Source organism: Artibeus jamaicensis, unplaced genomic scaffold (assembly GCF_021234435.1).
Source record: "Artibeus jamaicensis isolate MK-2021 breed Jamaican fruit bat unplaced genomic scaffold, CSHL_Jam_final contig_354, whole genome shotgun sequence".
NCBI lineage: Eukaryota > Metazoa > Chordata > Mammalia > Chiroptera > Phyllostomidae > Artibeus > Artibeus jamaicensis.
This window is the reverse complement of record NW_026521803.1, coordinates 38,242,840-38,269,492: the sequence shown is the minus strand read 5'-3', so window position 1 is coordinate 38,269,492 and position 26,653 is coordinate 38,242,840. Positions and strand designations below refer to the sequence as shown.

Below are 26,653 nucleotides of genomic sequence, written 5' to 3'. Positions count from 1 at the left end.
GTTTTGCTCGGAGCCTCTGGACGACCCGGCAGCTGGTCCAGAAGCGGCAGTCTTTGTGTCCTTTAGTGTCTCCACCCCAGACTGAAGCTGCCTGTCCTTGTGTTTTGGATCTTGAAGGGGCAGATATCTAGCTTTTATTTTTGAGGAGAGAAAAAAAGTAAAAGGTAATAGATTATACTTTACAAATGATAAAAATTGGCCAGGTACATCCATGTACTTCCAAACCCCAATGTTTTGGGCAATAATTTCACAAAATGATTAACGTCTAGGTCTCTGCAAGAAGCCTGAGCTCACTACGGATGCACATATGGTTTAGGTTTCATTGGGTTCAATTCCTGTTCAAATTTACATAAAAGAGAGTAAAAAGACTTGGGAGCTCCTCAAAAGAAGGGCAGGCTCTGTCATTTTGAATGACACTCTGAAAGTTCCAAAAGGTGGCTTTGACATAGCGTGACCGGAGGGGAGCCGTTTCCCACGCTGCTTGCCTCTGGCGCTGCAGGACCAGTCAGGATGGGAAAGGTCTTGTCTGAGCCGGAACTGGGGCCTCCAGGAACAGAACCCGGTGTGTTCCAGAAAACCCTTCAGGCATCCACTGAATTATATTTCACAGCAGTCACGTTACAGGACCTTCCAATCCACGTGTCCCGAGGAAAATGAATTGCCGCTGTGCCGTTTTCGGAAATTCAAATTAAGTCCTTTTTCAAAGGAAAAAGAAGTTGCGCAAAATGCTAAGGCTGACTGCTTCCTGATAAGCTCTGTTTCCAAGCAGACAAGTGTATTAGGATGCCTGCAGGAAGACTGGCAGCTTCCCCTTGTCCTCGTCCAAATGAACTCCTAATATAAAATGGTCCCGATTTAGACTCTGGCAGTCCCCAGCTCACTGAGGGATTGAGTCCCTTGCCTTGCATTCTAATCCAGTTGTTTGGAAAGAAGAACACATTTTTGCAGTAGGACAATGTTAGAAATGATGGTTCACGTCCCAGGCCAGGACACAAAACTGTATTTAACTTCCAGTGTTCGCAAAAGAATGGTCCAGACCCGTGTTGTTCAGATAGAAAGCCACAAGCAATTAGTGGGTCACAGAGGCAACTCAGTGAGTGGTGGCTGCCATTGAAAAAATAACAAAATGGAACTGAATGGAAGCGGAAAATACCAGAACACGTAGCATGAGAGGAGGGGAGGGACAGTGTCATGGGACTTTTCTATTTCAGATGTGTATGTAAGTGTGTATTGGGTAACCATGCAAATCGATTCCTTTTTTAAAAATTAAATGTATTGGGGTGACCTCGGTCGGTTAAAAGGATTATGAAGTGTACAGTTCCATCCATGGTCTGAATACTGCATTGTGTGTCTGCCAGCCAAAGTCAAACCTCCTTCCGTCACCATGTCTTTGAGCCCTTTTACCCTTTCAATATTTTTTCTAAATTTCTCCAGACTGTTACTTGTAAAAATATATTTGAAAATCAGTACATGAGACAAACACACAAGCAAAAGCCAAGATGAAGGTCTGCTTTTCTTACTGGGAACCACACACCCCTTTCTGCGAACTTCTGCCCCTCCCCGCAAGCCCTGGGCCAAGGACACAGTGGCCATATGTAATAGGCAAACGCTACAAGGCACCCGCCTGGTGGCAGCCGTCCCAGCAGAAGAGCCTTCCTGGTCCCATTCATTCCTTTGGCTCCTGTCCTTGACCCACCATGAGCAGTTTGCATTTGCGCTTCCCAAACCCTTCTGAAAACACTCAGTCCTGGATCGCAAGAAGTTGACATGGTTGATGATTTTGGCAGCTTCTATAGGCCTATTTAAAAAATTTTTTTAAAGATTTTATTTGTTTATTTTTAGAGAGAGGGGAAAGGTGGGAGAAAGAGGAGAGAAACATTGATGTGAAAGAGAGACATCTATTAGGTTGCCTCCCATACACACCATGATCAGGGACTGAACCCGCAACCCAGGCCTGTGCTTAGACCGGAAATCAAACAGCTGACTTTCAACTTGTAAGGCAACGCTCAACCCACTGAGCCACACCAGTCAGGGATATAGGCCCAGTTTTCATGTTCGAATACTCTTGATGAAAAGAACATCCTTCAGTTGAATAAATACCACAAATTATTACTTTAAGAGCCCAGGTATCCAATTCAGAGCAACCACTCATTTTGATATCAGTGTTCGCAGACTGTAGCACACATCACATCACCTGGAGAAATTGCCGCACGCGGTTCCGACTGGGCTCCAGCCCTGGAGTTGCCCACTCAGTCCGTTTGGGGTGGGGACTCTGCATTTCTCACAGGTTCCGGGCGACCCTGCTCTGCTGCTGTGGTGAGTGGGAAGAACTCTTTTTGAAAATCACTATTTCAGACCTTGCTGGCCGTCAGCCACTTTAGCTGTGGTTTAGCTGGCTTTTTCTAATGATCTCTTTTATTTCATTTATCTTCATGGAATTTAGATGCTGATTTTAGGCTTGGGAGCCAATAAATTCTGCTCTTTGCTGCCTGTGTTTTATCCCATGAAAAGACGTGATACCATGCATAGGGAATCCTCCCATCATTTGTCTCCTCCCCCCTGGATGTTGCTAGAAGAACTCAGAGGATTTTAATGTCAGGTTGTTGAGATAGAGGGTTACTAAGGAAACTGTTAAAGATTGCTACTGCATCTTTTTCTTTTTTTCAGTGTCAAAATTACTACAGTATTTGTGTTCTGATCTGCAGTAGAAAATTTCAGCTTCTCATTTGGACATATGGCAGAGGTAATTTTTAAATTGTATAAAAGTTACACACACACACTAACACACACACACATGAAAATGGAGAACAACAACCCTGCTCAGGGCTGGGACAGGACTCTAGGGTATTACATTGTAACTCGCGCCTGGAGTGGATGTGAGGAGGGGTGGGGGAGGGGGTTGAGATTTCCAAAGTGGAGCACAATAGCTCAAAAGTGGACATGGCCCAGACCTCCATCAACAGATGAAGGGATGGAGGATGTTCTATGCACCTAAAACGGAATATTACTCAGCCAAAAAAAGAATGAAAATAGTGGTACGTGCTATCACATGGATGAACTTCAAAAACCGGATGCTAAGTAAAAGAAGCCAGACACAAGCAATCGCTTTTTGATGATGCCACTTACACAAAATATCCAGAGGAGAGAAATCCATGGAGACAGAACGAAGGTTGGTGGTTGCCGGACTGGAGGGAGAGGGGCCGCCTGCTGGGTACGGGATTTTACTGCAGAGGGTCGCAAAGGTCTTGGAAGTAGGTAGAAGTGGCAGCTTACAGCATGGGGAATGAGCTAAGCCTCACTCGATGCTCCCTTGAAAGTGATGCATTTTATGTTATATGACGTTCACCTCAATAACTTGCTAAAAAAATGTGAAGAGGGAACTTTCCAACCTCAGTTCTCAGAGTTTTTTCATGCTTCCTCTCTGCCTTTCCCTTTACTTGTATCCTGCAGGAAAAAAAAAATTATGTTTAGTTTGGATACTAAGAAGTGGAGGGCCTGGACCCACCTCCCCCTGTAGTATGACCATGACATTCTTCAGGGAACAGCCCTGACAGCCTTGGGAGTGACAAAGGTGCCCCGGGAGTCAGTGGCAGAACTGGGAATGGGTCCCAAGGAGCACTACCTTGTAAATTCTGTTGCTGTCTCTGCTGTCCCTGGAACACCTGACGTAATGGAAGATGACTTGCCGATGATGTCATCCACTCCACCGGGAGGAAGAGCACAGTGGAGCCTTGAAGGTAGGTGAGACAGAGCTGTCCTGGAGGCCGCGGCATTCAGATTCCGTGTTGCCCTTGGCAACGTTGTGAAGCAGCATGAACTGCCTCTGGGCTGCCCTTGACTCACTCCATCCTATATCCTGTGACGGTCCGGAACTCTTCCCTTTGACCCGTAGGCACCTCAGAGAGAGCTTCCATGCCTTGGTGCCCCACCCCCTTTTCTTCTCCATCCACACCTGCACTTAGAAAAGGGGTCCATGTCCTTTCTTCTCTGAGAGTGAATTTTACATAAATATCTCTGGCTGACGTGGTTGGAGACATCTCCTCTCTGATACTGGACATTTTCGCATGGTTGGCGGGTGCTCTCAGGTTCTTCATGGACCACAGATCACAGCCAAGTTCGTTTGACATCTAGACCACACAGAAGTAGTGCGATACTACAGTCAGGGCAGCCTCCCAAATGAACTGACTTTCCACTGAAGAAAGTGTAGAAAACTAGAAGTACGGAAGAGGGATTAGGATTCCAGCTTTTAGCTTTGCCCACTGGATGAGTGCTGGGAGGATCAGAAAGAACCTTGACTCAGTGGTCCAATTTGAACTAGATCCCTTTTAACTAAAAATAGTTCACCCTCCCCGAGTTCTTGAGTCATTTCTATATTCTCCTCCTCACGCCACGTGGCAGCCACCTATGATAGCGCCCATATTATCTCTGCTTATTGAGGTCACAAAGATAGGGGACCAGGTGACAGGCACTAAAGATAATCAGAAAAACAGTATCTCTATTTACAAATAACCCAGTGTTAGCTTCTCACTTTGTTGGCCCCAATTTCTTTCTTTCTTTTTTTTTTGAGACTTCAAGAGCAGTAATTATTATGTATATTCAGGGGAACATACCGATTTCTGAGTTTGGTTTGACCTGTATCTACCTCTTTCCAGGAACACAGGTGTGGTCCGTGTTGGATGATGCAGTGCACGCGTGTTGTGGGCTGCTGGTCACCGGGGTGTCCTTGGAGCTCCGCCAGCTGCTGGGTGCCTCTGGGCCACTTCGCCTGGCTCCTTGCACAGGCCCTTCCTATTTCTTCGGTCAACACCGTGTTCCAAAAAACCAGACATTTGAGGAAAAAAATATTTAGGCCTGAGTGTCACTCCTAATTTTCCTGTGTTTTAAATGCAGACTAATGAAACCTACAAGAAATATTGGCAAAGCTGCTGTTCAGAGAGGCCTCTTCAGCATTCACATTCCTGCCGCAGAACTTCTGGTACTCTCCTGTGTCTTTTCCTAACACTTTGGTTTGCTGGGTTTTCAGGGACTATTTGGCACTAATGTTATAAATCCTCTTTAGGGGTGGGGACTACATTTTTTCCCCTTCTTATTTTCAGTATTTATTTTTCCATCTGGAGTTCAGTCTTTTGTGGGAAGGTCCTTGGTCTTTGTTTGGGAAAATTACTTTTAGGGCAGATGCCAAAACTCTGGGTGACTTTGAAGCCCAGACAGCACCAACTAGGTCAGAGGCCTTGGGCTGCTCTTTGTGCAGCGTCCGTCACATCTGGGCATCTCAGCAGGCCCAGGGTGTCCTGGGAATGGGGTTGTTCCGGTGAGGAAATCGATCCAACTATCTGGCACAGATCAGATCAGCATGCTGTTGACTGCACTGGATGAGCATCTGTAAATACGCCTTTAAACCTTCAATAAATAGCCTGGGCTAAAAGAGCTGAAGTCATTATTTTAAAATCTTTTATTTTTATTTTTTAATCACAGCTGGCATCCAATAACACATTAGTTTCAGGTGTGCAGCCCAGTGATTAGACATTTATGTAACGTATGAAGCAGTCACCCTGGTCAAGTTTGGTACCCACCTGACATCATACGTGGTTTTTACAATATTATTAACTTCATCCTCTGAGCTGTACTTGACGTCCCCCCAGCTGTGTTTATAACTGAAAACTTGTACTTCTTAATCCCTTCACCTCTGACACCCATTCCTCAGCCTCGATCCCATCTGGTGACCTGATCAGTTTGTCTCCTGTACCTGAGGCTTTGTGTCCATTTTGTTTGTTCACTTATTTTTTTTTTTTAGACTCCACATGTAAGTGAAATCACACAGTGTTTGTCTTTCTCTGTCTGACTCACCTCACTTAGCATAATAGCTTCTAGGTCCATCCACGTCGTTACAAATGGTAAGACTTCTTGTTTTACAGTTGAATGGTGTTCCGTTGTGTATATGTACCAGGTCGTCTTTATCCAATCGTCTACTGATGGACACTTAGTTTTTGCTTCCTTATCCGGGCTATGGTAAAAAGTGCCGCGTGCATCTTTTCCAGTGAGTGTTTTAGATTTGTTTGGATAAATACCCAGAAGTGAATTGCTGGTCATGTGGTAGTTCTGTTTTTAATTTTTTAAGCAACTTCATGCTGTTTTCCATAAAGAGTGAGGGGAGGTTGATGCAACAGGGAGATAGAAGATGCCTTGTTTTTCATGACCTAGTGTGGAAGTCACAGACCATCAGTCTTGCCACATCTTCTTCGTCCCTCTGGCCAGCCCTGTTCACACGTATATGTAGGTGTGGGGTACACGAGAATCACGGGGGCCACAGTGGGGACTGGCCACCACACCTCACTGTGCCTTGGGCCAGGCGGACTCTTGGGGGAGCTGGCAAGGCCTGTTTTCTGTGGCCTTTCTGTGACCTAGAGACAGGCCTGCTTCCCAGGGCCTCCCCGAGGGATGTCCCTTTGGCTGGCTGCTCGCTTTATCTCCAAGCCTTTGAAAAGTCCTCCCATGGCTGGATGACAGCCTTAAACCTCCCAGGACCCAGAGCATGGCGGAGTTGGCAAAGCCAGCAAATGGTTTGGTCCCGTTCCCTGCTTTTATAACAAGGAACTGTCATGCTTCACAGGACTAAGCTAAGAGAGTCCTTAGACAAGCTACCTGTGATAACCCAGGCCTGTGGATCAGAGAGAGGGCTCTGGAAATTTCCTTTAATGGCTTGGTGACTGAGATCCAGAAGACTGAGCATTTCAGAGTCACGCTTCCCTCCTTATTTTAGGCTCTGCAATCCATAACATTGTAGCCCCTTTCATTGCCCATTGCCCCTTGTGCCTGTCTGAATGGATGGATGAATGAATGGATGAATCCGTTTTGAATGGGGAGAGGGGAGAATTGCTCCTGGCCACGGTAGCCAGGAGGGTAGAGATGGTGAAGGACTAGAGGTAGCTGGGGGCACTTTGTTCCTCTGTTCGGCCATCCTACGTGTCTCCCTCTGATTTGGTGGGAAGCTGCGTCACGCCAGGCTGTGGGTGGGTAGGTGGGCCAAACCTCCCGTACTCACACCCACCCTTCCTCAGGCCCTCACTGTCACCTTTCCAAACCAACCACCTTCTCTCGAAGGGGGCCGCAGAATTCCCCGTCGCTTACTCCAGCAGCTGTCCCTGGCCGTGTGACTTCCGGCCCTGTCAACCGAGTGGAAACAGCTGTCATCCCTCTAGACTTGAAGCCATCATGCGTGGAGAACCGAAAGACTAACAATTAATTTCTTGAGAGCAAAGAATCAGAACTAAGAAGGCCTCTGAGGCTTTCTTTTTCAGAATGGCATCTATTTCTGGGCTGGCTCTTCTTTCCCCTCAGGCTACGTTGTGTAATTATATGTGTTACCACTGTACCCAGTGCAGACTCCCTGCCCCCTCACCTGACAATCCACACTCCTCGCTGCTTCGTTAACCTGCCGACCAACAACGCTCATTTGTTCCATGTGGGCCAGTCCCGGAGAAGCTGGGGCAGCGCCATTCAGGGGAAGAGCCGTAGCCTCACTCCCGTGGATGACGTATATGTGACATTCTTTAACCTGGTCTTGCCTTCAGTATCTGAGCAACCCAGATATTTCCCCCCCACGTTGCTGGTGGTTTCCCATCCACCTGGACGGGGGCCAGAGGGAACCCCTCTCATAAAGGCCTGTGAAAATCTGACTTGAAGGGATGCGGCCTTGCATTATTTTTAGCTGTTTGGCAAAGTGGCTTGAAATATGTGGGCACTTGAAGACTTCAAACTGTTGGCAATCAGAGTATTTCTGTTCCCAGGAACACTGTCAGGCTTCAGGTCTTGTCGCTCTGCCTAAATTATCCCAGATCCCAGCATATTTCTTAGGGCATTTCCTGAAGCAGGGTCTGGGCGGGGTCGGGGGTATGTGTATGGTGTATAAGCGTGTATGGGGTGTGCGGTGAGTGTGAGAGACAGACAGACAGACTGAGAGTGGGGACTGATTGCAGCCCTGGAGGAAAACTTCAGAGGCGTTTGGCACCAGGCCAGAGTACCCAAGCCTGCGGTGAATTAAGCGGGGGCGGGCAGAAAAGTCGGAAAAGCTTGCAGGACTAAAAAGCAGCGTGAACAGGGAGCAGTTAAGGAATATTGTCCAACACTACAGGGAATGAAACAGTCTGACTAGAAACAATAGAGGCTTCAGACAATCTGCTTGGTGGTGAAGAGTTTTCCCTGCAGAAGGAAGTTGGAGATTGTCACTTCCCGGAAGAGGGGCCACCGGCTCAGCGTGGAGGGTGCGGCCCTGTGCCATGACACCCTGCACGCCCTCCCCCTCCAGTGTCAAGAGAACATCCAAAGAGTCCACATAGCAAAGGGCTCAGTGTGCACTGAGCAAACTCCTGGTAGCTCTTCTCTAATCCGGATGGAGCTAAGGAAGCCCCGAGAACCCTGGCTAAGCTGATTAAGTCAGGTCGAATTCATGAGAGGCTTAAGGAATGAGCAAACAAAGGTTAACTCAGTGGAAAGGTCCAGTTATGCGTCAGAGACCCAGAGGGTGCGGGGGTCAATGCGGGATGATGCTAGCCACCGAAATGCTAGTAAATGGTGACAATGACAATACCTGTCTCATTCCAGGTTTTTAAGAAACTCCTCTAACTACTGCATGAGTATCATTTTTACCTTTACCTGTCAGGACTTCATACAAGTAAACATGTCGCAGAGATATGTGTTCGGGAATGCCTGATAGGATTCAGAAGCTGCTTGTACCACCAGCCTAGTTCCCAGTGGCCTTCCTCACCACAGACAATGACCTTGAAGAATATGAATGGTTCTCTGACGCAGACTGGCATGGCTGAGTAGTGGGTGACTAAATAATGGATAAACTTGGACATCGTATAGATCCTGTGATTTTTAAGAGTAGATGAAGTGAAGATTTTTGGAGAAGAAGAATCATTTAGATAACAGGAAGTACCAGAGCTGGTCTGTTCTACACGGTGGCTCTTCTGCCCTAAAAGCTCTTTCTCTGACATGCCCTAAATGTGTTGGTTCACTGATGAGGGAGTGTTTGGGAAAAGATCGGCCCTTTGGGGTGAGGATGTCGCAAGCTGTCAAGTCATTCACATGTTAGTGCGAATCAGTTTATTCGGATTGCTTTTTTTCTATTGTAGCTGGTGTTGGTAGTGCTGAGCAACAGACTCAGAATCTGGAAGCATCTGGTGACTGTGGAGCCCAGAGCCCTTTGCGGGGATGAGACAGTCCTGCGTAGGACGCTGGAGACTAAGAATCCAGGGACAATGCCGAAAAGGACAGGCCCATATGTAGTTGGAATACAGAAGTAATAGTATAAGCTTGAGGGTGGGTGCTAAGGTCTGTACCTTATTGCCATTTGGGAGGATGAGAAAGTCCATTCGGGTAAACTAGATTTAGAAGGTTTTTTGTTTGTTTGTTTGTTTGTTTGTTTGTTTGTTTTGCTGCAGCACTTCTCTGAACCCCTAATATGCTAATGAGCATCATGAATATCCAGAAGGGGACCACAGTATACAGTGTTTGACAAATTCATTTCACCAAACAATTGAAGAGGGTCTCATGGGACGAGTGTTCAGTAGGACCCATTTCTGAGGGAATAAACTTATTGTTTATTCGAAACCACATCAAAAGTCTTGGGCAGTATTTTCAGCCCCGAACCTCAGCTGAAAACAAAGGGGTTAGGTTGGGCCTCATGTTTCTTTCTCATTGCAGAATCCACAGCCCGTGAGACCTGGGGGCAGCTCCCACCTGAAGGCAGAGTGTCTGGGCAGAGGCCGATTGTGGGAAGGGTAGCAAAGGCAAGCCCTGCAGCCCTTGTGAAATCCTGTCCAAGCCACGCTTACTCTGAAGACAGGAAAGCCATTCATTCTTCCAGTTCTCCATGCCTGCCACTCCAGCCCCTCCCCTGGGACCCGGAGCCTGGAGTGTCGCCAGCCAGCTACTGCTCTCCCCTGCGCACCCGACGTGCTCCCACCTGCCTGGCACATCTCAGTTCAGTCCTGCCCATTTTGTCTCCTACGTGGCCCTCAGACCTGTGCCTTCCTTCCCACTCTGCCAGGTGACCCGAACCTGGGTCCTGTCTTCTGTCACTGGCCTCTACGTGGCCATCCCACGTCCTCTCCAGCCCTGTTCTGGTCCATTTTCCACACGGCTGTCAGTTTGAAACTCACATCCAATCACAGTGCCGCTATTCCACTGCCCCCAATTTCCCGTCTTCTCACTTTTCTTTCAGCACAAAGTCAGAACTCTGTCCTGAGGGAGGAAGGGCCCCGTGTGGACTGTCCGTCACCCACCACTCCTGCCTCCTCCCATTTATCCTGCCCTTCCTCTGCACTCCTGCCACACTGGCTTTCTTCAGTGCCTCAGACTCCCTGCTGCACCTGCCACAGGGCCTTGGCATATGCTCCCCTCTTTGACTTTGCCCTCCTTTGGCTCTCAGCTCAAGTCTCATTTCTTCAGGGGATGCTTCTCTGATCTCCCTGGGTCGAATCCTCATGGCACCGCATCCTGTTGTGCTCATTGCCATTGCGGTTTATATTCATGCCAGTAATCCTGTGATTAATGTCTGTCTTCCATATCCAGCTGATGAGGCTCTTGCTTCATCAAGGCCTGCAGTCTTTGCCCATCGAGGCAGCATCCCAGGTGCTTAGCATTGCACTTGGATCCCCTGCATGTGGATCCCCTGGGGCTGAGGAGGCCCCTTCAATCCTCAAAGGCAGGATGAACAAGGGGGCCTCACGGCTCTTCCAAGTCTGGGAGGTGAAGACAAACCGCCTCCTGACAGCCTTCCAGGTGGGGATGAGCTGGGAGGGGACCTCAGAGCAGCCCTCTCAGGCCTCCCAGGAGGTGGGGGACTTCAAAGCACTGGACCGAGACTCCCAGGTGAGCTGTGGGTGGCGTGTCACCTGTGTGCCCCCCCCCCCACAAATGTGCAAGGTTGTTGTTTCTTTACGTACAGAGTAAATATTTCTAGGAGGTGCGAGGGAAGATAATTTCAGACAGTTGAACCCTTTGACGTGTGTGAGGGTGGTTGTTGATGCAGGCTGTGAAAGAATTCGCAAAGAGAAGGAACTGCAGAGGATGAAGTTTTTATTCACTCTCCAAGAAAGTAGAAGGAGGGGCATGGTGTGGAGAGACTCACCAGCCTTAAGGGGTGGGGGCTTTGAGTTCTCACTGGATTCTGATTGGCTGTGGCACCTGGTAACCCGAAGCGGCAGTTTTATCCTCTGCCTGTGGCTGCAGGGAGTGGTCAGGTCTGTTCCTGCTTCTAGTCATTTCTAGTCCTGGAGACAAGTTCAGAAGAGTGAAAGGCCAGTCACGTTTCACAGGGTCACAGGCCCGCTCAGCAAATGGGGCCACGGTAGCAGACGGCTCTGGCTTGACCCTTTCAGTGTGGAGGCAGCTTATGTCAATCCAAGCCCTGTGTCCTGGTCCCCACCGCCTGAAACCCTGCCTGCATCTCGTTCCTCTCCACGGGGTCAGACCTGCAGGATGGCTGCCCAAACACCAAATCGTAAATTTACCTAAAACATAATGAAATACTTTTGTTATTCCGTGTCGCAATGTATTTAATGTGTGGCCTGGTAGAAATGCAGGAGAAATAGAGGCGAGAGGACTGGGTGATCTGATCCAAGTGCCTTTATTTGATGTTGTGCGGAGAAGCGGGCTGAGTCGGGTCGACTTCAGCTCCGGAAGAAGGCAAGAGTGGGGTTTTTAAAAGAAAAAGCTCGGGGTTCATGTGGGGCTAGGGGAGGAATAAGTCCCTTGTACTTCCTGGTGGTGCCTCAGGGTTCTAGGGTGGGAGCTGGGACAATGCGTTAGGTAAAGGGCAGGCTATCTGTCCCAGGTGCAGGAGGGTCAGTCTGACCACAGGCTATGGTGGCTGGCGCCAGGTGTCTCCCCAGTGGGAGACAGCTCAGGTGGAGCCGCAGGCTACCGAGCGAGTGGGGACAACTGAGTCATAGGCAGTCCAGAGGGCTGGAAACTGGCCTGGCTGGGTCATTGGCGGTCTGGCGGGCTGGGAACTGACCTGACCCTTTCATGAACCAAGACAATTCTTCTTCTACTGAGGCCCAGAGACACCACAAGGGTGGATACGCCTGCAACACTGAGAGTCTCTAAAAGCATGAACATTCATTTGTCTTTCTGCCCCAAGACAGTTCTTATGGCAGTGGGAGGGGCCAGACCTGTCTGGTTGTAAGGACGACAACATGGCGGGGTGGGGTCAGGGGTGGGAGGACAGCCAGCGCTGGCACTGTTTTGGGGGCTCACGGTGCGGGTGCAGTCTGCAACACCAACTGCTTTAAAGCGAACTTTTCCAAGGTGGGGAATTGTATTTAAGAGGCAGCCTTGGGGAAGTTGGATGGAGCTCAGCTTCTGCTGAGACGGGAGAAGGGGCAGCCTGGAAGATTCACGGTCCGGGGACCACCATCCTGCTTGTTCCCCCCCTTTTCCTCTCTCCCCCCTCCATACCTCCTCCCCGAGTCTGCTGAGCTCACCAGGTTCCTGACTGAGCAGTGGAACCTCACTGAAACCCCCTGGGGGTGGGGAGAGAGTGCAAATTGAGTTCTCTTACAGTGAACTGACTTCGCCCCAGGTGACAAGCAGCCCACACTCCGGTGTTAATAAGCTTGAAGGCTGGTACTTCTCTGTAATGAGCAGACTTTAAAGGAAATGAAACCAACTCAGGAGTTTTAGTTCATTTGCCATGTAGCAGGAAGCACCCCGATTAGTGATCGGAATGCAATGTCTCGGCAGGTAATGCCTCACAACCAACTGGCACGTTAAAAAGAATGAGCATTTGGGAATCAGAGTAGTTCTCCAGCCTACTTTTGAGCTGATAGAATTTCGGTCTCTCTCTTCACTCAACAGTGTGTGGGCCCTTCTGTCATCAAGCAAGAGACTGGCAGTCCCAGGCACTGCTGTCTCCAGGTGGCGTGAAGTAGGTCTCCTTCGCCAGAGGGGCAAGCTCGTGTTTAAATCCACTGACGATATCATCCTTGTCACATCTGGCAGCATTTGGGAACTTCGCCATGGATGGATGTTTCGGGGAAACTCGGCAGGGATCCTGCAGTTGAAGTGAAAATTCGTGTGTGTCCAAGCCAACACCCCGTGTCTGTTAACCCTACACAGCAGAGACAGTAAAGGTTGCGAGTGCTCATGATTTCTCGGGTAAATGGGAAAAGAGTAGGCTTGTGGCACTGAAGGGGAACCTAATCTGCAGGACTGCTGGGGGCTTGGCAAAATTTAACTCAACCACTGTCTGCAAAATGCCAGCAATGGGACCGACCAGGACAGAGCCGGTCAAGCCGATCCATTGCAGGGGCTTTATCTTCGGGAAACTTCCGACCCGAACGGAGGAACCCTGGACCCTCCTGGCATCCATGGTGAGTGACTTTTCCAGTGATTCTTTAGGGTAGCCGAGGGGGAAATCATGGATATAAAACCAGAGTATTCCATAAAGCATAAGAAATGATGATGTGAATTGGAAATTTGAACCCTCAGTTCTACAATGCTTTTCCTCACACATGAATTTGCTAAGTGACCTTGACTTTCTTTTTGTTTACTTGTTCATTTGCTTGTTTCACATATGAAATGGGAATATAATTCTTCTCTGACTTTCAGACATTCAAAAGGGATAAATAACAAACTGAAACAATCTAAATCACGTTTGTAAATGTAAAACTCTGATAGAAATAAAGAATGATTTGCTTGACCCAGCCTAGCCTATGAACAGAATTAATACAGACACAGAAAACTATTATATTTAAGTGTTTAAAAATAAGCAGCATTGCCCTGGCTGGTGTGGCTGGGTTGGTTGGAGCATTGTCCAATAACCGAAGATTTCAGGTTCGATTCCTGGTTGGTGCACATACCTGGGTCATGGGTTGGATCCCCGGTCAGGGTATACGAGAGGCAACCAATTGATGTTTCTCTCTCACATCAACATTTCTCTCCCTTTTTCCCCTCCCATTCTCCCCCCCCTCTCTTAAAAAAATGAGTAGCATTTGCTTTCTCTTTGGATTTTAATTTAAACCTGGTGCCCTGACTGAGCACCCACAGGGACAATTATTTGGAAAGAAAAAACATCATTTGGAGACTCGCAGCCCGGGCCAGCCCTCTGAGGGCACAAACCAGGTCTCCGGGAATATTGCCCAGTCTCAGGGAGTGCGAATGCCCACTTCCTTTGCTACGGGTCTGTATTATGAGGCAAAAATAGAACCCAGGTGATGGTTTTCCTCAAGTCTCAGAGATGTGGCAAGGGGTCTGGCCAACGCGAGGAAACCAATGGGAAGGATTCCTCTCTGCTCCCTTTTTTAAAAAAGGGTTTTTATTTATTTATCTTTAGAGAGGAAGGGAGGGAGAGAAACATGAATGTATGGTTGCCTCTTGTGCATCCCCTGCTGGGAACTGGCCCGCAACCCAGGCATGTGCCCTGACTGGGAATCGAACCATGATCCTTAGGTTCATAGGCCCACACTCAGTCCACTGAGCCACACCAGCCAGGGCTGCTCCCTTTTAAAAACATCACTGCACCAAAGTGCAAATCATACGGGTGCTTCTCCTGCCACAGAGTTTTGCTTCTAAGGTGGAAAAGGATGTCTTCTGATTTATGTCCTTTCTGCTTTAGCATCCCAGTGCCGATGCCTAATGGGCCAATGGCATCCGGGTAAATACTGCTGTATTTACATAAATGGAGCTGCAGTCACTGAGAACACAAATCAATGGGAGCGCAGGGAGCGCAGGAGCCACTGCCAGATGGAGAAGCGGCGTCTGCTGGAAGGCCGGGCGGGGGTGAGAGCCCAGGTCTGCGTCTCCGTGAGAATCAGACTCAGCCCCAGGGGTTTGCATTCCTCTTAGGCTTCAGGTCCTATCACGCTCAGTGACTCATGACCGGGGCACCAATTAGCACTCGGATATTATGATTAACGATGGAAAATGTATTAAATTAAACAGCAATGTGGGTGGGCTGCGCTCTGGGGGCCGTGAGTGACAGGCAGGTCAGACTGGGCCAGGCTGGGGCACTTCTTCCTCAGTGTAAATGGCCAGAGGGACGCGGGTGCAAGGAGATGCCAAGCCCTGCCCGTCATCTGGATGGCAAGCACCCAGCGATGTTTCCATCACAGGAAGATGATACTGCTGGGCCAGGCGAGCACACAGAGAGGCAGTCACCATGGCTGTATGCCAGCATCTCTACACAGCACACGGCAGATGTGGGCCACACGATCAGTGGGACGGCCACCCTGCTGGGAGGGGCAACTTGGGACATTGAGCCACATTGGGCTATTCGGGGAGACAAAGGGCAGGAAATGGGGTTCCACACGAGTCCTTGTCCGTAGAGAATGGTCTCCTTCACCCCAACTTTAGAGCTTGTGTGTGTCAGTGGTGGGCTTTGTAAAAACATGAAAAAGTTGAGGCATAAATTGTAGTTTCTCGGTCCATTCAGGCAGCAGTACCAAAACACCACCAACTGGGAGGCTCAAAAACGACAGAAATCTGTGGCTGACAGTTCTGGAGGCTGGGAAGTTCAAGCTCAAGGCAAGAGCATGGTTACATTCTGGTAAAGGCCCTCCCCTGGGTTCATAGCCGTCTCCTTGCTGTGTCCGCATGTGGTAAAAGGGCTAGAGATCTCCATGGGGTCTCCTTTATTTTATTTTTCCTGAAGACATTTTTTCTCTGTTTTTAGAGGCTAGACAGGGAGCAAGAGAAACACCAATGAGAGAGAAAAGCATCGCTCAGTTGCCTCCTGTATGGGCCTGGACCAGGGATCAAACCCTCACCCTAGATGTGTGCCCTGACTGGGAATCGAACCTGCAACATTTCAGTTGTGGGACTATCATTTTTTTCCAGCCTAGGACTCCTGGTCAGGGATGCCACTCAGAGGCAACCACGCCCTCATTTCTGTCATCACACACTAATTCTGCCCATTGCAGAACTTCCTGCGAGTGGACTCGTAGCCACGTGCACTCACTGTGTGTCTCTTTTTCACTCAGCACCCTGTACTTGAGAGTCACCCTTGCTGAAGGCATCGGTCGGCCACAGTCGGAAGGACACGCTTCTCCCTGCCTTCGGGACTTACTTCACTTTTACTGAGGCTGCTGTTCCGTGTCAAGAGGAAGGATGTCATTCTACGTAACTCCTGTGGACTAAGGAAGAAGTCCTGTATAGACATTTCTGACAGCACGGTGCAAGGGACACAACAACCCAGTGACACACTGCAGCAACGGAGCAAACACTCCATGTCACCTGGGTCTTCCCGAGGGCGCCTCTCTGCTCCCCACTGCTGCCACATAGGCGTCCTCTCCAGCCCCGTGGAGGTGGCCTTTTGTTCCCCAAGAGCCACAGAACTGCTATTGGCTAAATCACAGGGTGCTGAAGGCTGTGATCGAAATCTGGGAGACGGCATTCAATGTCACCTTTGATGGTCTAAAGTCACACACAGATAGGCTGGAGCTCCTCTGTGGCAGAGAGCACACAGAGGCTCATTTTGGGATTGGGCACTCACGGGGTCCCTCTGAGAAGGACGTTTGGCCCCGCAGAGCGGTGTTCTCGGGGAGGCTGTGACCTGCCGCCCTCACACAATTGGATCTCTTGTTTGATAGAGAGTCCGAAGCTCCTCACCATTAAACTGAGAATAGCAGTGTGTTTTTTTCCTTTTCTGCTTTAGCACATTCCAGGGACCAGGGGCCGTGCTTCCTGACTGTAACTGGGACAAGACCTTATGGAAATGTCCTGAGAGTCAGGCTGCGCTGGGCGGAGTTTGCAGGTACCTCTAAGTGAGGCCTGGACTTGGAGCAAGTGCATGGAGGGTCTCCTGACGTCTGGTGGCTGTAACACAAACATCTCCTTTTCACAGACCTTCCCCTGCAATCACCCTGTAGCTAACTAGCCCTCCACCGAGGTGGCTGGTGGGCTCTCTTTGCAATGACTCTGCAGCCTGTGGCCCCCGTGCCTCTGGGAGGGGAGAAGAGGCAGCAGCCAGGCGGCCCCCTCTACGGATCACAGGGCTGTGCACCCTCAGGAACAACCGGCCTGAACCCTCCCTACAGGTCTCATCCACGGGAGTGCCTGCTTCATAAAGCGTGGTGATTTTCTCCAAGTTTTCCCTAGGACCAACAGACAAACGCATTTAGAAAAAGGGAATGAGAACAAGTTAACCTGCAAAGAGGTGAAGGGAATCAGACTTCAAAAGGAGGAACCCTCCTAGTAAAGAGCTGAATAAAGGAAGAAAACCACAGGATTACAAGTCGGGCAAATTCGTGTCCTTTTGCTCACGGTGGAAAACAGGAACTTTTTCACGGGATCATCGTATCCACATGCACTGGAATTGGGCAAGTCAGGCCGAAACCTCTACAGGGTGGGCGAAAGTAGGTTCACAGCTGTGACTACACAAAACACAGAGTTTATTCTTGTATTATATGTTTTTCCATACAGACAACTGTAAGCCCACTTTTGCCCACCCCTGTATTTTGTTCACAGAGCTCAGGTTTGTAGGAATTGCTCAGGCTTTTATTATCTCATGGACCAGACATAGACAGAGTGACCCTGTTATTTTTGGTTTATCTCAAGGTTCAAATTCTTTTTTGTTTGTTTGTTTGTTTCCTGACTGTGGCCTGCCCTATCCGTAATCACAATGGAAGGAGAACGAAGTATTTCTTTGCTTCCCAACTCCTTCCTTTGTCCAAGTTCCTGCCCCTCAGGTGTGGATTCGGTTATACAAGATGCTCAGTAAGTTTCTGATTCAGTATCATTAGCATGATGGTTTATTTTATTGGTGAGTTTAATTTTCACAGGAATAGCAGACATTTAATATGCAAAGGTCCTTTCGTACTTTCCAAAAAAAAAAACAAACTAGAGCAATGTGATATTGAGCCTTAAGAGTTCCCTCTATCTGGAGGCCTTGTAAAGGCCCTAACAGAATAAATTTAGCATTTCACATGTATTTTATTATCCTTGTCAGCTTGTCCATTGAGGTCATGAACCAAGAACAATCACAGTCACTTCTGCCAGGCTTCCCTGCAGTAGCTTTGACTGTTGGGTGTGTGTATTATTCTGGGCTTTTCAGAGAAACAGAACCAATAAGAGATTGAGAGAAAAATAGATACATAGATAATAGATAAACGATGGTAGATTAGAGAATAGATAGATGGTGGATTAGACAGAAGGATACTAGGTAGATGATAGATTAAATAGGAGGTATATAGATGATAAGATAGGTAGATGATAAGGAATTGGATCCCAGGACGGGTGGGGGGGGGGAGTGGGGGGTGGGCAGTGCGGTGTCCCATGATCTGCAAGGTCAGGAGTGGAGAAAGCTACTTCTGAGAGCCAGGAGCAATGATGCTGCAAGTTTCCCTCTGCGGGCAGGAGACAGCTATCCCAGCCCAGGCAGATGGAGGGAGGGGAGGGAAAACCCTGGCCCTCAGCAAGTTGGAGGAGACCCACCCACCCGGGACAGAGGCAGTCTAATCTCACCTGGGAACACCCTCACAGACACACCCAGAGATGATGTTCACCAAGAACACCAGCAGCCCAGGACCCAGACGTGGAAAGGACCATCACAGTGTATCAGGGTCTCCTCGGTCCCAGATGAGGCCTTGTCTGTCACAGTTCCAGGCCCGCCTTCGAGGTGGGGTTCCATGACCTCTGAGCAGTGAGATCCGGCCTGTGTGTGGGAAGATACCAAAGGCCTCGTTCCCTGCACCAAGGCGTGGTCCCGGGCTGTCTCACCTAATCAGACGGGATTTCTGGCATGATCCTGGCAGAGATTTGATTTGATTTGTCCAACTGTATGCTGGTTGGAAAAGAAGGCTTTCTTGTTGAACCTATGGAAACCACGCCACGGTGACACAGTGTGGGAGTCAGTGAAGGCACTGTGAGTCATGTGTAGCCATTGTTGTCATTTTAAAAAGTATTTTTTACAGAATCATTATTCATAAGTATTCCCTCCTGATTTATTCATTTAGAATGTATGATAAGATCTTTTATAGGATTCCACCTCCACCCCAGAACCTGAGGGTATGGTTGGAACAAGGTACCATGGAAAGAGTGTTTCCTACCAGCATAACAGTGTGAGCTGTTAAATCAGGGGTCAGATTTATACACGAGCCATGGACAAGGAAAATATTATAGGGATTGACAGAGAGGAGAGGGTGGGGCTGGGCAGAGGTGGGGAAGTGAGAAAAGGTGGGATCAACTGCAGTAGCATAAGTAATAGAAAAATTAAACATTTAAATAAATTTAAAAAAATTGAGGATCAGAGTTCAATTAAGAAGAAAGAAATGTTTTCCTCACGTGTGCATGTACAAATAGTACACTGGCCATGATTAAATCAGTTCATTCTGTTCATTTAGTTCTAGGGAGTTCATTTGAGTTTTGCTGATCTCAGACTAAATAGTTTATTCCCATGAAGTCATTTGCTTTTGGAGAGGGGAGTTCTGGGAATCCTGATTCGGTTGCCTGATAGTCTCTCAGAGAAGGGTGACGGTGTCATCTTATAATGGGGAGCTTGTGCCCCTGAGTCTAGGCTACTCCTTGCAGTTTCAACTGCTCTCTGCCCCAGTGCTTTGCTGAAGCTCTTCTGATTTTTTTTATTTTCCAGAAGACTCAATTTCTGATCTGTTCTTATAGCAGGGACCTTCAGGTGAGCGTGCACAAAAAGTGGAAGACGCCGGTGGAGAACAAGACTCAAGGGTCTGGTTTATCTGCTGTGATAACCACTGATAGAAGGATGCAGGAACGTTGCACCCTCTATTACGGGACAATAAGTAAATGATTTATAAAGATGTAGTTATTGCTTATCCTGAGGGTAAGAACAGCTTATAAACAGTGAGGACTTTTTCAAATCTCCAGGGTCTTTAAATTTACCCCTCAAAGGGTTTTCTGGGTGTCATCAATTGACAAGAGTATTTATATAGAAAATAGAGGTGTATTTTAAAAATTAATCTACAGGATCTGGCACAAATAATGCCCCTCTTTGTTCCAAAATCATTTATTACAAAATCATAAGCATGTAATTCTGTAACATAATAGTATAACACTCAAGCACACCACATTGATGAGGGACTTGAAAGTGGGAACATTTTAGTTTAAGTAACAGCTAATAAGCTCAGTAATGCACGTAAAAGCCATTGTTCCAGGGACTGAAGGTGTGACCCACCCTGACTTCAGGAGACCTTAAACAGTCCCACCATTGTGCCTCTGGCAGACTGCAAGGAATCTGAGATTGTATCTGAGCCACTGTGCTCCAGGACAAGAACCCTGCAGTTTTTTTATCCAATTAACTTCTCACTGAATTCCAAACCCCTTACCTATACTTTGTTCTCTCTATAAAAAAGCCATTTTAAAATAGAATGTAAGATGGTCTGTTAGGGTACAAACCTGCTGTCTTTTCAGATCGCCGGCCATTTGAATAAAGTGCCCATAAAGATTCAGTCCCTGTCTCTGCTTATTGGGTCTGGTGGGTGACAGGCAGCATGAACACTGGCTTTTCTGGTTTCAATATGACATTGTAAGTGAAATGTTCAAATTAAAACTATAAATGATCACACCCATATTATTACTCTACCAATCACACTCAAGCAGGCCCTACTTCTGCTAGATTTCTTGACAATTGTTGTGTTCATTTTTGTACGTGAGCATAAGTATGTTTCTGACACACAATATCATAATTGTCAAACACTTGTACTAATAAAATTGTATGTATATATAATCAATACAGAGGTTTAGCTTTTTGACTTGCTGGTGCTTCATTGTGGACATAATACTTTTGAGTACATTAGAACTAGAGAATGCAGATTATTTCTATTATCTTTTATTGTTAAAGGTGAGAGATAAAATTTTTGTGATAACCAGTAGACATCTGGGAAATTCCAAAGATAATATAGGTACAAAGGATATCTCTACAATATTTCTTATTGAATTTATTGGGGTGACATTCGTTCATAAAATTATGTTTGTTTCCTGTGTACGATCATACCATGTGTTTACCACCCCAAGTCAATTCTCCTTCCATCACTTCCCCCTCCACCCTTGACCCTCTTCTCCCTCCCCCACCCCCTTTCCCTGTGGTAGTCACCATACTTTTGTCTGTGATTTTTGTTTGTTTGGTTTTTGCCTAATTCCTTCACCTTTCTCATCCTCTCTACGATTGTCTCCTATCACTTTTCATTTTCTTTTATGTAAAACAACACCAGACAATTTAAAAAACTACACTTATCTTGCATATATATCTGCAATCAAATATATCTTTTTTAAAAAAAATCTGAAAGTACACCTATTTGTACTTTTTTTTTGTACATCTAGTTCAACCTTTGAAATGATGGCAAGAGTATAGTAAAACTGGTGTTTTCAGGTGTATCAGATATATACTCATTACTTAATTCACTATTAGTTTAAAGTCTTAAAGCTAATTGATGGGGATGTAAATTGGTATAGCCACTGTGGAAGACAATTCAATTGTTGCTGAGAAAGTTAAAAAATATAGAACTACTCTATGACCCAGACATTCCATTCCTGGGTATATACTCAAAAGAATTGAAAACAGGTAATCCAACAACTATTTGTACAAGAATGTTTATAGCAGCCCCATTCCCGGTAGCCAAAAGGTGGAAACACCCAAATGTTCATCACAAATGAATGGATACACAAATATGGTCTATCCATACCAGGAGATTTCATTTCTACTCGCCCGTAGAAATGAATGAAGTCCTGACATATGCTACAGTGTGTTAGCCTCAGAAACATTATTCTAGTGGAAAAAGCCAGAGACGAGGCCACACATTGTATGATTTCATTTATATGAAACATCCAGAACGGGTAAATCCGCAGATGCGGAGAGCAGACTGTGACCGCCTGGGGCCAGGGAAAGGGGTCAGTCGGGAGTAACTACTCAATGGGTCTGAGGTCTTCTTTGGGGCCATGAGAACCCCATCTAGTTCTGGAACGGGGTAGAGCTGACCGTTGCCCAACAATGCAAAAGTCCTAAATACCACTGACTTACACCCTTCAAAATGGCTAATTTTATGTTGCATGAATTTCATTTCACTTTTAAAATAAGGACTTTTTATGGGTATGGAATTTCACAAGTATGCATGATATATATAATTATGAACATTTAACAAGAGTAAACCCTTTTAAAGGACATTAGTCATTATATTTTTATTTAGGTAAACAAATAGTTTTGCATTCTTATAATAACAAGAACTTTCTTGACTCATAAAGCTTTACACATTCAAATTATTTAGGTTTCCTTGCCATAATAAAATAAACCCAAGTTCTGTATAAGCTAGAATATTCTTTTTTGTATTATGATAAAATCAGGAAGACTGGCTTTGTATGAAAATTTTCAGCTTGAACAAGACTATTTCTTAAATTTTTAAAGAGACGTGTTCTTTATAAACATCTGTATTTACAAACCAAGTATTAAAAGTTCTTTAAAGTTATGTTGTAAGTTCTGTAGCATTCCTTTATTTTTTATTTTATAAACTATAACCAAGGCTATTAATTTGTCTGAGAGTTAATTTTTTTCTAGATTCAGCAAGGTTTTGAAGTTTTTTCTTAAAGAACTATCACAATGAAAACATTAAAATTTTTTTCCTTTCTGTGATTACTTTTAAATTCATTTTAAACCTTTGAAATTATTGTTATTTAAAATTATAAGTGTTTCTACATGCCAATCAAGACAAGTGCCCTGAAAATATAACTTTATAATGTAATTTGTTCATTTTTTCCCCCTTTGATCTGACTAGATGAAAGATCTTTATACCCAATTAATTTCTGAAAGTTTTTTGGAGAGGAGGAAAAAAATGAAAAGTGGAAGAAGAGAAGGAGGGGTAGCCACACTACAAATTATGATAAATAATATATTTAATTACCTTCTTTTTGTAAAGTTAGAAAAAGAAAAAAATTTTCTCCCTTACAAGTAGCTTTAGTTTTATAATCTCAGCTGGAGATTAAAAAATAAATAAAATAAAACACAGAAGCTCACAGGCCCAGCCACTGAAAATCTCAAAAGGTTGTTTTCCTTACCCTGGCTGGTGAGGCTCAGTGGACTGAGTGCTGCCAGGCTTGAGAATAGGAAGGTTTGCTTGTTCAATTCCTGGTCAAGGCACTTTGCAGGCCGGGTTCCCCAGTTGGGGGCATGTGAGAAGCAACTTACCGATGTTTCTCTTCCTCTATGTCTGCCTCCCTTTCCCTGTCTCTAAAAATAATAAAATCAGAAAGGAAAAAGAAAGAAAAAGAAAGAAAGAAAGAAAGAAAGAAAGAAAGAAAGAAAGAAAGGAAGGAAGGAAGAAAGAAAGAAAGGAAGGAAGGAAGGAAGAAAAAGAGAAAGAAAGGAAGGAAGGGAGAGAGAGAGAGAGGAAGGAAGGAAGGAAGGAAGGAAGGAAGGAAGGAAGGAAGGAAGGAAGGAAGGAAGGAAGGAAGGAAGGAAGGAAGGAAGGAAGGAGAGAAAGAAAGAGAGAGAAAGAAAGAAAAAGAAAGGGAAGGTTGTTTGCTTTTCCAGTTGGCCCAGGGCGTTTTCTGGAGGGATGTGACCTCCCAGAAGGAGAGGTGCCCTTGTCTGGGAAGAGACCCAAGCCTAGCGCCCACTCTGCGACGCTCTTTGGGCCCCAGCTCCTCTTCCACTGGGGCCCAGGAAAATCGATTCACCACAAGTTAGTGCCTCCTTGCCCAGGGCCAGATGGTACTGCTTTCATACCAAATCTTGTGGCTAGTCTGGAATATTTCTAAAACGCATCTCATGTTATAGGATGTTTGCACCAGCATTTCAACAACAGAAGGGATTTGACTCCCCCGGTCAAACAAAGAAACCAACAAGACAGAGAAACACACCCCACCACTGCTTGGCACCAGATAGAGATTCCAGAAACTGGATTTCCTGTTGCTCAGTCACCCCCAGGGCTTAAATGGCTGCCCGAGCTCCTACCGGCACTGCAGCCGGACGTGATCCAGAAACAGCCAGGAAACTACAGTCAGGAAGAGAAAGAAGGGCCGCGCTGGTAAAAAGCCCTACTGCTGCACGAGGTTCATTCCAGAGCCCGAACACGGCGCGTGGGGTTCACCCAGCACCTGAGCCACAAGGGTTCTCAGGTGAAGTTGTTTAGTCAGCTCTGGCAGGGGAGGCCCCTTCCTTGGGTGAAGCTTCCCGAAACCTCTAGACCTGCAAGAAGACTCAGAAGCACAAACGTTGGGGGAAAGTATAGAGAGTTCTTTCTTCATTTTCAAAGTGCAAGGTTGCTCTGCGTGGGTTAGAGTGTCGTTTGGATATGGCAGGGTTGTGAGTTTGATCCCTGGTCAGGGCACATACAAGAAGCAACCAATGAATTCCTAAGTAAGTGGAACAACAAACTGATGTCTCTCTCTCTCTCTTCCTCTCCTCCCCTGCTTTCTCTCTAAAATCAATCAAATAAAAAATATGTAAGGTTGTGAGACTTCAAGAGGATTGATATGCCAAATAAAAACAACAGGTGTTTGGTGGAAAAATACTTAACGAGATTATTACATTTAAAACATTGGTGTATATTCATATTTTACTTATATTTCTTATGTGATTTATGTTAGTTTTTATTCTTCTGTTCGTGATGAGAAAAAATGTTCACACGACTATCATATTCTCAAAATTTACATTATACTTATAGACACCACTATCATAAGATCAAAGATAAAGCACCCCATTTAAAAAAAAAGAATTAAGGTTTATAGGACATATTCAAGTTTTTGTTATCTTGGGGCCATAACCAGGCAGAGCGAATTTCTTCGTTTTGGTTCAAGGGGCAAAGACTTTCTTTTCTCCTGTTACGTCACATGCTTAATCATGATGGAAGCAGGAAAAGCGTCAGTTCTGCACCTATGACGAAATGCAGCATTTCCTGGAGCCTCAGGGTTTCCTATCACACACCCGTTACGGGCTGAGTTGTGTCTCCCCCCACAGCCACACGTTGGAACTCTAACCCCCAGTATCTCAGGTGTGACTGTATTTGGAGGTAGGCCTTTAAAAGGGTGATTAACTTAAAATGAGGCCCATTGGGTGGGCCCTAATCCAATCCGACTGGCGGAAATTGGACGCACAGAGAGGCGCCAGGGCTGCTCCCGAGGAACAGGAAGACCCAGAGAGAAGGTGGCCTTGTGCAGGCCAAGGAGCAGTCTCGGCCGAAACCCACCCGCCAGCACGTGGCCCTGGGACGTGCAGCCTCCACAACTGTGAGAAAACCCATTTCTTTGTCTGTGGTACCTTGTTCCGACAGACCCAGCTGTGGTTAACACCCCGCGTGTCCGAAAGGAGGCAGGGTGGCAGCCGGCTGTTGTGACTTCCAGCTGGACTCTTTAGGACAGTGCTGCTCCATTCCGGCTGCACATTAGAAACACCAGGAGGTGTTTTAAAAATTACAACGGTCAGGTCCCGCCTCTGGGGAATCCGACTTAATTCACCCAGGGCGGGCAGGTTGAAGATTGGCGGCGGGGGTGGGCAGAGGGCGGTCAAGGGCGGACTCTGCATGTGATTCCAGTATGCAGCCAGGGCCAAGAACCACGTCCATACCCCCCAGTTTTGCAGAGGCCACTGTGATGCACCTACAGGGAGTCCACCTGAGCCTCTGGGTTACGGGTGTGCTTTTAAAGCTGCGTCAACGTATTTCTGAGTCCTGCTAGAGAAACAGGAAGCCAGGCTTGTGTTCTGATTTGTAAACCTCAAGTAGGACACCCTAAGGGCAGGAGACAGAGTCTAATCCTGGGAGCTGGGAAAGTAGTTTGACTACACATATCTGAATGAGGAAGAAATAATTTTTAAAAAAATCTACCGGCCACCATTTCTTGATCTTTGAAATGGGCGGATACCCTTCTGTAGGACCATGATATTTGGGCATTGAGATCAATGAACGTATTTTGATTGTCTTCTCTGTGTGTCTTGTGTGCCACTGAGTGGGCGCAGACACCTGGACATCCTAGGCAGGAATGACATCCACAGTGCGCTGTCCTCCAGCCCTGCTCAGCTCCTGCTCACTGATGATGCTGGGGCCTCTTTGATGGAGTCCATCCATCTCATAGTTTCTTCCTCTTCTCCTGCTTCTATTTCCCCGGCATTACCATGTTTTCTGAAGAAACCTGCCTTCCCATGATGTTCTACTCAGTACCATGCTTTCACGAAGCCCAAAGTCTTCCTTCTGGAAGGGGGTGTGGTGAGGAAGGGGCCTTGGGAAAGCCCTAGGGCAGTACTTTTGAGTTTGTCGAACGAGAAAAATGTGCATTGACAAACACCCCCCACCCCTGCATTTTGCTAACTCTGGGAACTACCGCTTCCTGTGAGCTCTGCTGGTGACTCATAATGCACGGTACCGTTTTCAGGGATCTGAGAAACCCCACATTCACTAAATCAGCAGTTCCAGCCTCCGGTGTCCAAGACGTCCCCTCTTTTTCTTTGTCCTTCAGGTAACAGCTGTCATTGCCTAGAAGAATTAGTGGTCCAGAGACTACACTTTAGCCAAGGCTGTATTATAGGGTTTTATTTCCATTTTGGGGGGTGGGGCTGGGGGTGGGTAAGTCTCCGGGGAAATAAATGCTTCCTGCTAAGGCATTTTTGAAGCTTCCAAGCTTGACTGAGGGAGTACAGCCTGGGCCGAGGCAAGAGGTGGAACTTTGTTCAACGCCCCCATCGCGTGGGATG

At 46.8% G+C, this 26,653-nt stretch overlaps 1 long non-coding RNA gene across 2 annotated transcripts; it reads left to right on the top strand.

Annotated features, from left to right (window-relative positions):
• Window positions 1-12,667: 12,667 nt before the first annotated feature.
• On the top strand, window positions 12,668-20,426 carry LOC119057562 (uncharacterized). 2 transcript variants are annotated; one of them, XR_005084114.2, is made up of 3 exons: window positions 12,668-13,379; window positions 14,624-14,799; window positions 15,440-15,525. It is a non-coding gene; the product is annotated as an uncharacterized LOC119057562 (long non-coding RNA). The 2 variants fall into 2 exon arrangements; XR_008391386.1 differs by lacking the exons at window positions 14,624-14,799; window positions 15,440-15,525 and adding an exon at window positions 15,987-20,426.
• The last annotated feature ends 6,227 nt before the right edge of the window (window positions 20,427-26,653 follow it).